This window comes from Bubalus kerabau, chromosome 10, assembly GCF_029407905.1.
Source record: "Bubalus kerabau isolate K-KA32 ecotype Philippines breed swamp buffalo chromosome 10, PCC_UOA_SB_1v2, whole genome shotgun sequence".
Lineage (NCBI taxonomy): Eukaryota > Metazoa > Chordata > Mammalia > Artiodactyla > Bovidae > Bubalus > Bubalus kerabau.
The window spans coordinates 15,143,375-15,156,982 of NC_073633.1; the positions used below are offsets into that span (position 1 = coordinate 15,143,375).

Below are 13,608 nucleotides of genomic sequence, written 5' to 3' on the forward strand. Positions count from 1 at the left end.
GCATGCATGCTAAGTCACTTCGGTTGTTGTCTGACTATGCGACCCCATGGACTGTAGCCCTCCAGGCTCCTCTGTCCATGGGATTCTCCAGGCAAGAATACCGGAGTGGGTCGTCATGCCCTCCTCCAGGGGATTTTCCCAACCCAGGGATCAAACCTGCATCTCTTACATCTCCTACATTGGCAGGCATGTTCTTTACCACTGGTGCCATCTAGGAAGCCCAGGGCACTTGGGTTTCTCTAATTTGATTGGGTACATTATTTCTCTCCGGCACTGAATTAGAGGGTAATTGAAAGTGATGACTTGCAAGTTAGGGTTTTTATTCTATTCCTTTAAAAGTAATGTTTTTATTTATTTAAATGGGATTTATTTTTTAAAATTACTTAATTGGAGGCTAATTACTTTACAATATTGTGGTGGTTTTTGCCATGCACGTTTTTAAAAAGTTTCATCTTGTCTTACATCTGCCCTCCACTTACACCTTCACAACATATTCTTTTCCAGCTTGTATACTGGAGATGCCTTGTCATGAGCCTAGGGTAGAAGTCTTCATCTGGCTGCAGTGGAAAGAGATGCTCATGAATCTACTTCAGGAGGGCAGGTGGCCTTGTCTCTGGCCCACCAGCTCTGCATTATCACTTCCCTTGTGGCTCAGATGGTAAAGTATCCGCCTGTAATGTGGGAGACCCGGGTTTGATCCCTGGGTTGGGAAGATCCCCTGGAGAAGGGAACAGCTACCCACTCCAGTATTCTGGCCTGGAGAATTCCATGGACTGTATAGTCCATGGAGTCACAAAAAGTCAGACACGACTGAGCGACTTTCCCTTTCACTTATCACAGCCCACTGAGCTGCCGTAAGAAAGCCTGCACTAGAGGAGGTGGAGGCTGGTCCCCTGTTTGCCTGCAGGCCCCTCAGGAGCCTATTCTCATCTGCTTTATGATGACAGGTGACACTGATGATGAAGACGAGAAGGAGGAAGATGTCATCTGAGTGTCTGACCAAGTAACATCATGCATTGATTTGGTAACTGAAACTGTTTCACTGGGAACGTCCAACAATTTCGTAGCAATTAACATCCTGGATTGATTGGTAGCAGCTGTTTAAGCTGAGTGGCAAAGGATTCTGAAGTTGCATCCAGGGTCATCTGCAGACAACCTGATGACCAGTTAGTGATGTCAGGTGTAGCCACAAAAGGGTGTGAGGAGTGAGAATTTCATATGCTCCTCATCCATGGGGTTTCAACCAGGCTTTTTGTCTCTCCTCATTCGTGGCAGCTGAGTCACCTTAGCTCTTTAAGTTTGTCCTGGGATATTTATGGGGGTCCCAGAACCTGGTTGGTCAGAGAAGGCAATGGCACCCCACTCCAGTACTCTTGCCTGGAAAAATCCCATGGAGGGAGGAGCCTGGTAGGCTGCAGTCCATGGGGTCGCTAAGAGTTGGACACGACTGAGCGACTTCCCTTTCACTTTTCACTTTCCTGCAGTGGAGAAGGAAATGGCAACCCACTCCAGTGTTCTTGCCTGGAGAATCCCAGGGACGGCGGAGCCTGGTGGGCTGCTGTCTCTGGGGTCGCACAGAGTCAGACACGACTGAAGCGACTTAGCAGCAGCAGCAGCAGCAGCAGCAGCAGACCTGGTTGGTTACCCTTCACCGCTCTCCTCCTGTACTCTGGGTGCTCTGTTGAGTTTGTTGACTACCTTATTGCTAATACTTCAGGAGGGCTAGGAAAGCGATTTTTCTTAGAGTAAACCTTGCATCCCAGCCCCCACCTTTCCCCTGCTTCCTATGGGGCACTGTTGGTCTTTCAGTAAAGGGGCTGATGTCATGATGATTTCAAGCGATTTGGCCTAAAGACAACACCTACTCCCTGAACAATAGCCATGAAAACTTAACACGGTTACTCGAGTGAGTCACATTTTCCCCGTGAATGTGATTTGCAGATGTCCGAATGAAGTCTCACCAGGACCGCCTTCTGAAATGGAACTTCCAGAAACAGCAGACAGACTGCTGATCAGCCATCCCAGAAAAAGAAAAGCCGCCCATAGACCAGCCAGGGCTCTGATCACACGAATGAATGCTACGTTTCCAAAGAAACCAAAATCAGCATGGAAAGTTTCTCTTGCAGAAAGATTCGAGCTCATAGTATACCTGGTTACCTGATGAAAAGGAATCATTCCCCCTCCCCCCAAACTATGTGTCCTGGCTCATGTGATTCTCATAAAGACCCGAGGTTGTGGGCTGTGGATACAGGCTGTGAAAACATCCTCCCGCATTTTCTGGTTGGGCATCAAGAAGCCCATGGGACATTGCATCTCGGTGCGTGTGGTAGTGAGTGATGGAGGCAAGCTTGGGCCTTCTGGTCACTCCTGGACCGTGCTCAGTCACCCCACCCTGCCTTTACAACCTGGAGGGGGCCCGCCTAAGCAGCAGTCCATTTATTTTTCTTACAGAGAGAAATGTATCTTTAAAAAAATAAGAATGAAGGCCAAAAATTCATCTCAATAAACATGAAGAAAGTAAGTATTTTAGTTATATTTTATAATAACTCAAAGATATTTTTAAAATGTAAAAACACTGAGGGACAGAGGAAAGTAGAGACACAAAGAAATAAGAAAACACACACCCAGCACACCATACATGGCCATGATTTATGTGAAATCACAGCTCCATTGGGTGGCTTTTCAGGATGTCAAGGTGTGATTTGTTGTTAAGTCATTTAGTCATGCCCAACTGTTTGCAACCCCATGGACTGTAGCCCACCGGGCTCCTCTGTCTGTGGGATTTCCCAGGCAAGAATACTGGAGTAGGTTGCCATTTCCTTCTCCAGGGGATCTTCCCCACCCAGGGACTGAACCCACAGCTTCTGGTTGGCAGGCAGATTTTTTTTACCACTGATTATCCTGGGAAGCAAAATGAGTGATTAGGGTTTCACAAATATAAGCAGAAATATTGGCAGTACTTCTCCTGGGACCTGGTGACATAGAGGATAGAACTTGGGCCCAGAACCAGAGGTCTCTTAACCCTGGCCAAAGCCAAGGGAGATAAATTCTTTCAATGGTGTCATGTTGAACTTCCAGAACTAAGCTATTGCCCTGGCTTCTGCTCTCTTTATAATGATGAGCAGGAAGAATACAAAGTGTAAGAGAAGGCCTGGCAAGAGAAACCAAAGCCCCAGCCTTTTAGCAACATCTGAGAGTCACCTGGGAAACTCAAAACCCATGTGCCTGGGCCCCGCCCCAAACCATCTGAGTCAGAGCCCAGGCGGCTGGACCCGGGTGTCAGCACTGGGCCCCCGGGCCAGAGGGAGAAGCCCAGTGTCCCACATGCATCCCCAAAGCGCTGACTTAGGGACTGAAGATGCACGGAAATAACTGAAATGAGATGCGGGATGACCATGCAAAACCTTGCAGGAAAAAGACTGCGAAGAAAAGCTGGGGGTGACTCCAGAGGGGTCCACAGAGCAGGGCCTGAAGTGGTTGAGATGCCGCGTGAAGACAAGGAGCGCGCTCTCCGGTTGACCTTCCATGGGACTTCGCTGGAGAGTTTGATGTTACAACATTTCCCCTCTTTCGCCTTAACTAATTTTTATTCCCAATGAACTGCGTTGAGCCCTGGGAGAAGGGTGCTAAACCCCCCATGCATGTGGTCTTGGCCCTCTCTGCCTTACACAGCGGCGGGGTGCGGGGAATTCACAGGTAGGACACATGTACTCTGTCTTGTTTAAATGCTTAGAATTATTTTTTTATTGATATATAATTAGTATAACATTGTTAGTTTTAGGTGTACAACATAATGATTTGACACACATACCTATTGTGAACACACGGTATTTGTCTTTTTCTGACTTATTTCACTTAGCATAATGCCCTCAGAGTCCATTCACATTTGTTGCAAATAGTTGCTATTTTTGAAAGTTGTTTTTTAGGTTTTTTAAAAATTGAAGTATAATTGATGTATAATATGTTACAGGTGTACAATATAGTGATTCACAAGTTTTGAAGTTTATATTGGCTATATTTCCTGTGTTGTATAGTATATCCTTGTAGCTTATTTTTATACTTAATAGTTTGTATTTCTTTTTTTAAAATAATTTTTATTTCTTAATCCCATACCCCTATATTGCCCCTCCCTACTTCCCTCTCCCCAGTGGTAATTACTAGTTTGCTCTCTGTATCAGTGAGTCTGCTTCTTTTTTATATTCACTGGTTGTTATATTTTTAGACTCTACATATAAGTGATATCATACAATACTTGTCTTTGACATATTTTTCTTAGTATAATACCCTCTACGTCCATCGGTGTTGCTGCAGGTGGCAAAATTTTGTTCTTTTCTATGGCTGAGTAATGTAATATTCCGTTATGTGTATATACCACATCTTCATTGTCCGTTCATCTGCTGATGGACACTTAGGGTGCTTCTGTACCTTGGCAATTGTAAATAATGCTGCTGTGAACATTGGGGTACATATATCTTTCTGAATTAGCGTTTTTGTTTTGGGGGGATATATACCTAGGAGTGGAATTGCTAGGTCATGTGGTAGTTCTATGTTTAGCTTTTTGAGAAACCTTCGTACTATTTTCCACAGAGACTGCACCAAGTTAGATTCCCACCAGCAGTGTATAAGGGTTCCCTGTCCTCCACACCCTCACCAACATTTGTTATTTGTGTTCTTTTTGATGAGAGCCATTCTAACAGGTGTAAAGGGATATTCATTGTGGTTTTGATTTGTATTTTCCTGATATTAGCACTGGTGAGCATCTTTCCACATGCCTATTGGCCATCTGCATCTCCTTGGAAAAAATTCTATTTGGTTCTTCTGCTCATTTTAAAACCAGGTTGTCTGATTTTTTTTTAAATGTTGATTTGCATGAGCTGTTTATACATGCCAGATGTGTCCTATATGTGTGCTATTTATGTATCCTTTATTGGTCATATCTTTTAAATATTTTCTTCCATTCAATAGGTCATCTTTATTTTATTGATGGTTTCCTTTGCTGTGCAAAATCTAATTAGGTCATATTTGTTTATTTTTGCTTTTATTTCCTTTGTTGAGGAGCCATTTTAAAAAACATACTGCTACAATTTGTGTCAAAGAGTATTCTGCCTATGTTTTTCTTTAGGAGTTTATGGTATCCAGTCTTACCTTTAGGTCTTTAATACATTCTGAGTTTTTTTTTTAAGGTGTTGGAGAATTTTATAATTTCATTATTTTATATGTAGGTATCCAGTTTTCCTAGCCCCACTTATTTTTTTAACTTTTTATTTTGTATTGAGATATAACCAATTAACAATGTTGTGATAGTTTCAAGTCAACAGCAAAGGGACTCAGTAATACAAATACATGTGTCTATTCTCCTCCAAACTCCCCTCCCTTCCAGGCTGCCACGTAACATTGAGCAGAGTTTCATGTGCTATACAGTAGGTCCTTGTTGGTTATCTGTTTTAAATACAGCAGTGTGTACATGTCCATCCCAAACTCCCTAACTATCCCTTTGTGCCATCCTTCCCCCTGGGAACCAGAAATTCTTTCTCTAAATCTGTGAGTCTCTTTCTGTTTTGTAAGTAAATTCATCTGTGTCATTTCTTTTTTAGATTTCATGTATTAGGGATGTCATATTATATTTCTCCTTCTCTGTCTGACTTCACTCAGTATGACAGTCTCTAGGTCCATCCACGTTGCTGCAAATGGCATTATTTCATTCTTTTTAATGGCTGAATAATACTCCATTGTATACATGTTCCACATCTTCTTTATGCATTCCTCTGTTGATGGCCGTTTTGGTTGCTTCCACATACTGGCTATTGTTAAGAGTGCTACAATGAACACTGGGGTGCATGTATCATTTTGGATCATGTTATCCTCCAGAGAGATGCCCAGGAGTGGGATCGCAGGATCATATGGTAGCTCTAGTTTTAGTTTTTTAAGGAACTTCCATGCTGTTTTCCCTTTCATGCAGAGATGGGCACAATAAATGAAGAAACAGTATGGATCTAACAGAAGCAGAAAATATTAAGAAGTGGCAACGATACACAGAAGAACTATACGAGGAAGATCTTAATGACCTAGATAACAACAATGGTATGATCACTCACCTAGAGCCAGGCATTCTGGAATGCAAAGTCAAGTGGGCCTTACAAAGCATCACTATGAACAAAGCTAGTGGAGATGGTGGAATTCCAGTTGAGCTATTTCAAATCCTCAAAGATGATGCTGTGAAAGTGCTGCACTCTATATGCCATCAAATTTGGAAACTCAGCAGTGGCCACAGGACTGGAAAAGGTCAGTTTTCATTCCAATCCCAAAGAAAGGCAATGCCAAAGAATGTACAGACTACTGCACAATTGCATTCATCTCACATGCTAGCAAAGTAATGCTTAAAATACTCTAAGCCAGACTGCAACAGAACATGAACTGTGAACTTCCAGATGTTCCAACCAGATTTAGCAAAGTCAGAGGAACCAGAGAACAAATTGTCAACATCTGTTGGAGCATAGAAAAAGCAAGAGAGATCCAGAAAAACATCTACTTCTGCTTTATTGACTACGCCAAAGTCTTTGACTGTGTGCATCACAACAAACTGTGGAAAATTCTTCAAGAGATGGGAATACCAGACCACCTTGCCTGCCTCCTGAGAAATCTGTATGCAGGTCAAGAAATAACAGTAGAACTGGACATGGAACAACAGACTGGTTCCAATTGGGAAAGGAGTACATCAAGGCTGTATATTGTCACCCTGCTTATTTAACTTATATGCAGAGTTCAGTCCAGTCACTCAGTCATGTTGCCTCTTTGTGACCCCATGGACTGCAGCAACCAGGCCTCCCTGTCCATCACCAACTCCTGGAGTTCACGCAGACTTATGTCCATTGAGTCGGTGATGCCATCCAACCATCTCATCCTCTGTCGTCCCCTTTTCCTCCTGCCCTCAATCTTTCCCAGAATCAGGGTCTTTTCCAATGAGTCAGTTCTTCGCATCAGATGGCCAAAGTATTGGAATTTCACTTCAACATCAGTCCTTCCAATGAAGATTCAAGACTGATTTCCTTTAGGATTGACTGATTTGATCTCCTTGCTGTCCAAGGGACTCTCAAGAGTCTTCTCCAACACCACAGTTCAAAAGCATCAATTCTTCAGCTCTCAGCTTTCTTTATAGTCCAACTCTCACATCCATATATGACTATTGGAAAAACCAAAGCTTTGACTAGACAGACCTTTGTTAACAAAGTAATGTCTCTGCTTTTTAATATGCTGTCTAGGTTGGTCACAGCATTTCTTCCCAGGAGCAAGCATAATTTAATTTTCTTTTAATAGCTGCAGTCACCATCTGCAGTTATTTTGGAGCCCCCAAAAGTAAAGTCTCTCACTGTTTCCACTGTTTCCCCATCTATTTGGCATGAAGTGATGGAACCAGATGCCATGATCTTAGTTTTCTGAATGTTGAGTTTTAAGCCAACTTTTTCACTCTCCTTTTTCACTTTCATCAAGAGGCTCTTTAGTTCTTCTTCACTTTCTGCCATAAAGGTGGTGTCATCTGCATATCTGATATTATTGATATTTCTCCCAGCAATCTTGATTCCGGCTTGTGTTTCATCTAGTCCAGCAGTTCTCATGATGTACTCTGCATATAAGTTAAATAAGCAGGGTGAGAACCCCATGAACAGTATGCACAGTATATGCAGTTTTTACTTTAATTTCTCTAATAATTTGTGATGTTGAGGAGCACTTTCTCATGTGCCTCTTGGCCATATGAATGTCTTTTTTTGGAGAAATGTCTATTTAGGTCTTCTGCCCATTTTTTGATTAGGTTGTTTTGATGCTATTAAGTGTCATAAGCTCTTTGTGAATTTTGGAGGCTAATTCCTTGTCAGTCACATCGTTTGCAAATATTTTCTCCTAATATGAGCTCCACTTACTGAAGAAACTGTCTTTTTTCCATTGTATATTCTTGCCTCCTTTGTCACAGATTAGTTGACCATAAATGCGTAGGTTTATTTCCAGGCTCTCTATTTCCATTGATCCATGCATCTGTTTTTGTGCCAGTATTCTGCTGTTTTGATTACTGTAGCTTTGTAGTGTAGTCTGATGTCACGAAGTGTGATTTTTACAGCTCTATTCTTTCTCAAAGTTGTTTTGGCTATGCAGGGTCTTTGTGTTTCCATACAAAGTTTAAAATTATTTTTTTAGTTCTGTGAAAAATGCTATTGGTATTTTGATAGCGATTTCACTGACTGTAGATTGCCTTGTGTAGTATAGTCATTTTAATAATGTTAACTCTTCCAACCCAAGAACATGGTGTATCTTTCCATCTGTCTGTGTCATCGTCAGTTTCCTTTTTCAGCATCTAATAGGTTTGTGAGCTCATGACTTTTATCTCCTTAGGTAGATTTATTCCTAAGTATTTTATTCTTTTTTGATGGAATGGTAAATGTGATTGTTTCCTAAATTTCTCTTCCTGATAGCTTGTTGTTAGTATAAAAATGCAACAGACTTCCGTATATTAATTTTGTATCCTGCAACTTTACTGAATTCACTGATGAGCTCTAGTAGTTTTCTGGTGTGTCACGTGCAAAGAAAGTGTGAAAGAAAGTGAAGTTGCTCAGTCGTGTCCAACTCTTTGCAACCCCGTGGACAGTAGCCTGCACCAGGCTCCTCCAACCATGGGATTTTCTAGGCAAGAGTACTGGAGTGGGTTGCCATTTCCTTCTCCAGGGAATCTTCCTGACCCAGGGATCGAACCCAGGTCTCCTGCATTGCAGACAGATGCTTTACCGTCTGAGCCACCAGGGAAGTCCTAAGAGTGACAATTTTACTTCTTCCTTTCCAACTTGGATTTCTTTTCCTTTTTCTAATCTGATTGCTATGGCTAGGACTTCCAAAACTATGTTAGACAAAAGTGACAAGAGCAGGCATCCCTGTCTTGTTCCTGATCTGAGAAGGTATGCTTTCAGCTTTTCACCACATGCCTGTGGGTTTGTCATATATGGCCTTTACTGTGTTGAGGTATGTCCCCTCCAAGCTCAACTCTGGAGAGTTTTTTAATCATAAATGGTGATTAATTTTGTCAAAGCTTTTTCTGAATCCATGGAGATGACTATACGGTTTTTCTTTTTTAAGTTGCTACTGTGGTATATCACATTAAATTGCTGATACTGAAAAAACCCTTACTTTCTGGGATAAATCCCACTTGATCATGGTATGATCCTTTTAATGTATTATTGGATTTGGTTTGCTAATATTTTGTTGGGAACTTTTTCATCATGCTTATCAGTGATACTGGCCTGTGTTTTTCTCTTTTAGTGATATCTTTGTCTGGATTTGGTATCAGGGTGATGTTGGCCTCATAGAACTAGTTTGGAAGAGAACACACATTCTTACATAGAATCCCTGCAGCTGCTCTCTTCTTAAGGACAGGACAGACATACAGAAAGCCACACCAACCACCACTAGAGGTCTCCTACCAGGACAAACAGAAAGTTGGCCACAGTGTCTCAGTGAAGGACTCAGACTATATGGGATAAGTTTCCAAACTTTTCTGAGATGGAATCAGGATGAGGAATTTCCCCTTTGTAAGTGATCTTAATGAAGCTGTGAGACATCGTTTTAGATCAATATCAGTATCACAACCCTTGATATTGCTGCCCTCCTCCAGGAACCCTAGGCGTCGTTGGCCTCCCTACTGTCTGTTACAGAGAAGGTGCTCAGCTTTGCATCCTGTACGATATGCAGCTTAGCTCCTACCTGGCATAATAGAAATGGAGTGCATGTTGGTGGAATGAGCCATTAGAGTGCAGCTGGTGCTGTGGGGGCTTCATGGACTAGATTCCCTGACTCCCCCAGGAGAGCAGATCCCACCTCCTGTTGCTGAAGGGTAAACAGAAATGCTCTCTGTGAACACAGGCTCAAGGCGAGCATTTCTACTCTTCCGAGCTCCTTCAAAATGAGGGCTGAGAAGAAGAGAATGGTCTAGAGATGGTCTAGAGGTCTTAAGAGTGTGAGACTAGGAGGCAGGAGGGCTGACAGCAAAATGGGGTCAAATGGCCTGATCTCACCCTTCAGGGCAGGGCCAATATTTTGGGGAGGCAGTTGAGGGAGCAGAGCCCCAGGTGTCACTGCTTCCCAGAAAACACAGCTTGTGATCAGGTGAGATTTTATGATGCCAAAGTCCTTCTGGGAGGCCCAGACCACTCTGACATTGGGTGTCCAAGGGGATTCATGAACTAAATTTTTGTGTTGGTGAGAAAGCTTTTTGTTTCTTTCTCAACAGGAGAGCTGTGTAAGCTCCCAGAGGCCCTCTGGAGCCTTGAAAGACTTGCCACGTTCTGAACACAGCATCCTGCCCATACCCTTAGGAGACAATTATGTGGGAGCTTACATCTCCATTGCTCAGTCTTGCTTTATTTTTTGCCTGTAGCATATAAAAGTTTCCAATCTGTGTCTCCCGTGCACTGATGCTCCGGATGAATCACATTCTGAGGTAGAGCTTGGAGCCCAGCCGTGTCTGAAATGTTGGTGAAAGGATGCAGATATGTTGGTCAGAGCAATTTCAGAGGGAGGTCAGGGCCTGAGAGGTTTTGGCTGCGGTGCTGGCGGTTAGGTTCGAGTCATTTGGACAAACGGATTCATGCTGGCTGAATGGGCCCGCTCAGACAAGGGGAAATAAAAGACTACTACTCTAATCAAGGCTAAGTCGCATCTCCCAGCCAGGCAGCTGCTGTCAGGGCCTAGGAATGTCTGTTCTGGGGTGCTAAGGCCCAGCCCGCCCCTGTCAGCCGGGACCCTGTACCTGCAGTGGCCGGGAACAGTGGTCAGAGATGGAGGCTGGGGAGGAGAAAATCTAGGTCAACCTCCGTGGCCTTTGAAGATTCTTGGTTTGTGATCTGAAATGTATCAATACTTCTCATTTGGTCCAGATAACTACCGGCCCCGAGTTTATGAATGCAGGCAGCGAGTCAGGTGGCTGCGAAGAAACCTATGTTTGGTCCAAGACTGAGGTGCACTTGGATTGACTGCCTCCATCTCCCAGGCTGGAGGATGGGCCCCGCCTTTCTTCAGGGGCTGTGGTGTGCTCACCGTCCTGCCGTCTCCTCCTCCTCCTGTCCCTTCTGGAAAGGGGCACTTGGTCTGAAGTTTCCTGGGTGTTTCTTTGATGGAAACACTTGGACCCTTGAGAATCAATAATATCTATTCCTTTTGGCAGGGGCAGTCAGGGAGGGCAAACTGACCTTTGTGTTTAAGAAGAGGTAGTTTGGATTTCCCTGGTGGTCCAGTGGTTAAGGCTCCATGCTTCCACTGCAGGATGAACTTAAGATCCTACAAGCCATGCGGTGTGGCAAAAGAAAAAAAAAAAAGGCATTTAGGCCAAATTTTCTCAAATCTGGTTGCACCTTAGACTTATCAGGAGGCAGGGGTTAACAATATTCATGCCTGGATTCTACCCAGATATTTCTCATTTAATTGCTTAGCATGAGACTCAGTCGTCAACAGTGCTCATAAAGCATCTCGGGGACACTAACGTGAGACCAGGGTTGGGAACCTCTGGTTTCAAGCTCTCAGCTGAAGCAAAATCTGAGGGTGTAGGGATCTCTGTGATTAGATGATAAACACCCAGAAAGCAAGAACAGTGCTCCCCTGTTTTGGCCTCTCCTCCCTTGGAGTTTAATAGAACGCAGTACACAGTGGGTTCTCAGTAAGCATTTACATATGAATTCTTGGATGCATAGACGAACCAACAGTAACATTCCTTTAAAAACCTCATCCACTTGAGGCAGTGACTACTATTTTAAACATGCCGCAATGAGAGGCCCTTGCAGGGAAATCTGGCCAGCTGGACCTGCCCGCCACAGTTACACTCAGCACCATTCTAACCACTTAAGAAATGTCTGGATGGAAAAACTTCCCAGACAATGGAAAGCAGAAAGTGTCTAGGGTATTCTTTTCTTTTTTTTTTTTTTGAGGGGGAGGGGTGGGGGCACAGTGTCAAGGCTCTAATAATGAAAACATAGATTATTTGCTTCTGTAACCCGCTGGGGAGGATTATCTCATCATCTAGTTTTCCTTTGAGAAGTTAGACAATAGTGTCTAGCTTGTCTGAAAACCTCTGGAAGGATCCTTTGCCGTTATGCCCCAAAACACCATTAAGATCCAGTGTATCAGCTCTGGGTCTGGGCACTTCACTCTGATAAGGAAGGAAACTAAGAAAATCATGAGACAGTAGAGAGTTGAGCAGGAAGATGAGGTCAAGAGAGGGTGACAAAGGCATTTAGAATAAAAGCTTCCGCTGCAGGTGTTTTTGCTACATGGCAGTATCCTCGGTGGATTATATTTTTTAAATTGACCTGAAAGCATACAGGTTTCAGATTAAAATTTAATTAAAATTCAGATTTTAAAAGGTAGTAAATACGAGGAGGGATTCTGAATCGATGATTAAGAGACTAGATGGAGTTTCACAATTAAGTGCTTAAAATACCATGAACAGGAGTTTTCTTGCCTCCCTTTCCTTTTGTTCCTTTCTCTCTCTCCTTTTCTTCCTCCCTTCCTTTCCATAAACACTGACCAAACTAAGAAGAAAACTCATAGCCTTCACATCCCCTCAAAGAGGTCCTGCGTTAGTAGGGAAGATTGGAAAGGGCAGTTCTGATGAACGTGGAACGTGAGACATGACGTGGGAAGGAGTTGGGAGAGGAGGGGCTGTGTTCCCAAAAGGGAGGAGAAGGTTCGCAAATGAACCCAGCGCTGGTTCTCAGCCTGAAAGAACATCTCAGGCCCTCCCATCCAGATCCTCCTGGGCCCCGTAACAAGCCGGGGGTTGTCTGGCCTTTCTTAAATGTCTGCAGTCAGCTCCAGCATCCTTGAGACAAGCAACAGACAAAGTCTGTGTTGGTTTTACAGGAGGGTTATGAGAGAAAATTGGCAACCTGGCTGAACCAAAAAAGGTAATTTAACAGCTCATATAACTGAAATGTCCAAGGCTTATGTCTGGTTTCAATCAAGGCAGGATGCAGGGGCTCAAATAGGACCATCCGGAGTCTTCCGCCTTCCCCTGCTCTCAACCCTGCTTCCCTCAGGCTCAGCTTCACTGGCAGACAGGAACAGTGACCCCCCTTAACTCTAATCAGCCCGGCACTCAGGAAGAAGAGAGCATCTCTTTTCTACTAGTCTTGTAGGAAAGATTTCCCTTGTGGCTCAGCTGGTAAAGAATCTGCCTGCAATGTGGGAGACCTGGGTTGGGAAGATCCCCTGGAGAAGGGAAAGGCTACCCACTCCAGTATTCTGGCCTAGAGAATTCCATGGACTGTATAGTCCATGGGGTCCCAAAGAGTTGGACACAACTGAGCGACTTTCACTTTTCACTTTCTCTAGGAAAGACACTCTCTTTATCCCAGCTTGAGTCGGGGCTGATTCCCAAGCTAAGAAGAAAGGAATAATGAAGGATAACTCCAGGGTTTCAGAAGAAGGGAAACTGGGAAAGATGAATACCTGGATCAAAATTCATCATTGTATAACATTATATATACTATGCTTCCATAAAAGGAGAAAAAATAATCAGAGCACTGGTTTGGGAAAAAGAAATTGGAGAGGAAGAATTGAGTTCAGACAAGTCAGAGG

At 43.5% G+C, this 13,608-nt stretch overlaps 1 long non-coding RNA gene across 10 annotated transcripts in view; it reads left to right on the forward strand.

Annotated features, from left to right (window-relative positions):
• Window positions 1–1,030: 1,030 nt before the first annotated feature.
• LOC129620883 (uncharacterized) overlaps window positions 1,031–13,608 on the forward strand; it is a 121,914-nt gene continuing 109,336 nt past the window's right edge. For 5 of the 10 annotated variants that reach the window (XR_008698817.1, XR_008698813.1, XR_008698815.1 and 2 more), the window contains exons 1-2: window positions 1,195–1,636; window positions 1,942–3,696. This is a non-coding gene — a long non-coding RNA (uncharacterized LOC129620883). Of the gene's footprint in view, window positions 1,637–1,941; window positions 4,146–5,959; window positions 6,236–10,267; window positions 10,436–13,608 lie in introns of those variants that run through there. The other 5 variants (XR_008698820.1, XR_008698819.1, XR_008698821.1 and 2 more) reach the window with 5 other exon arrangements.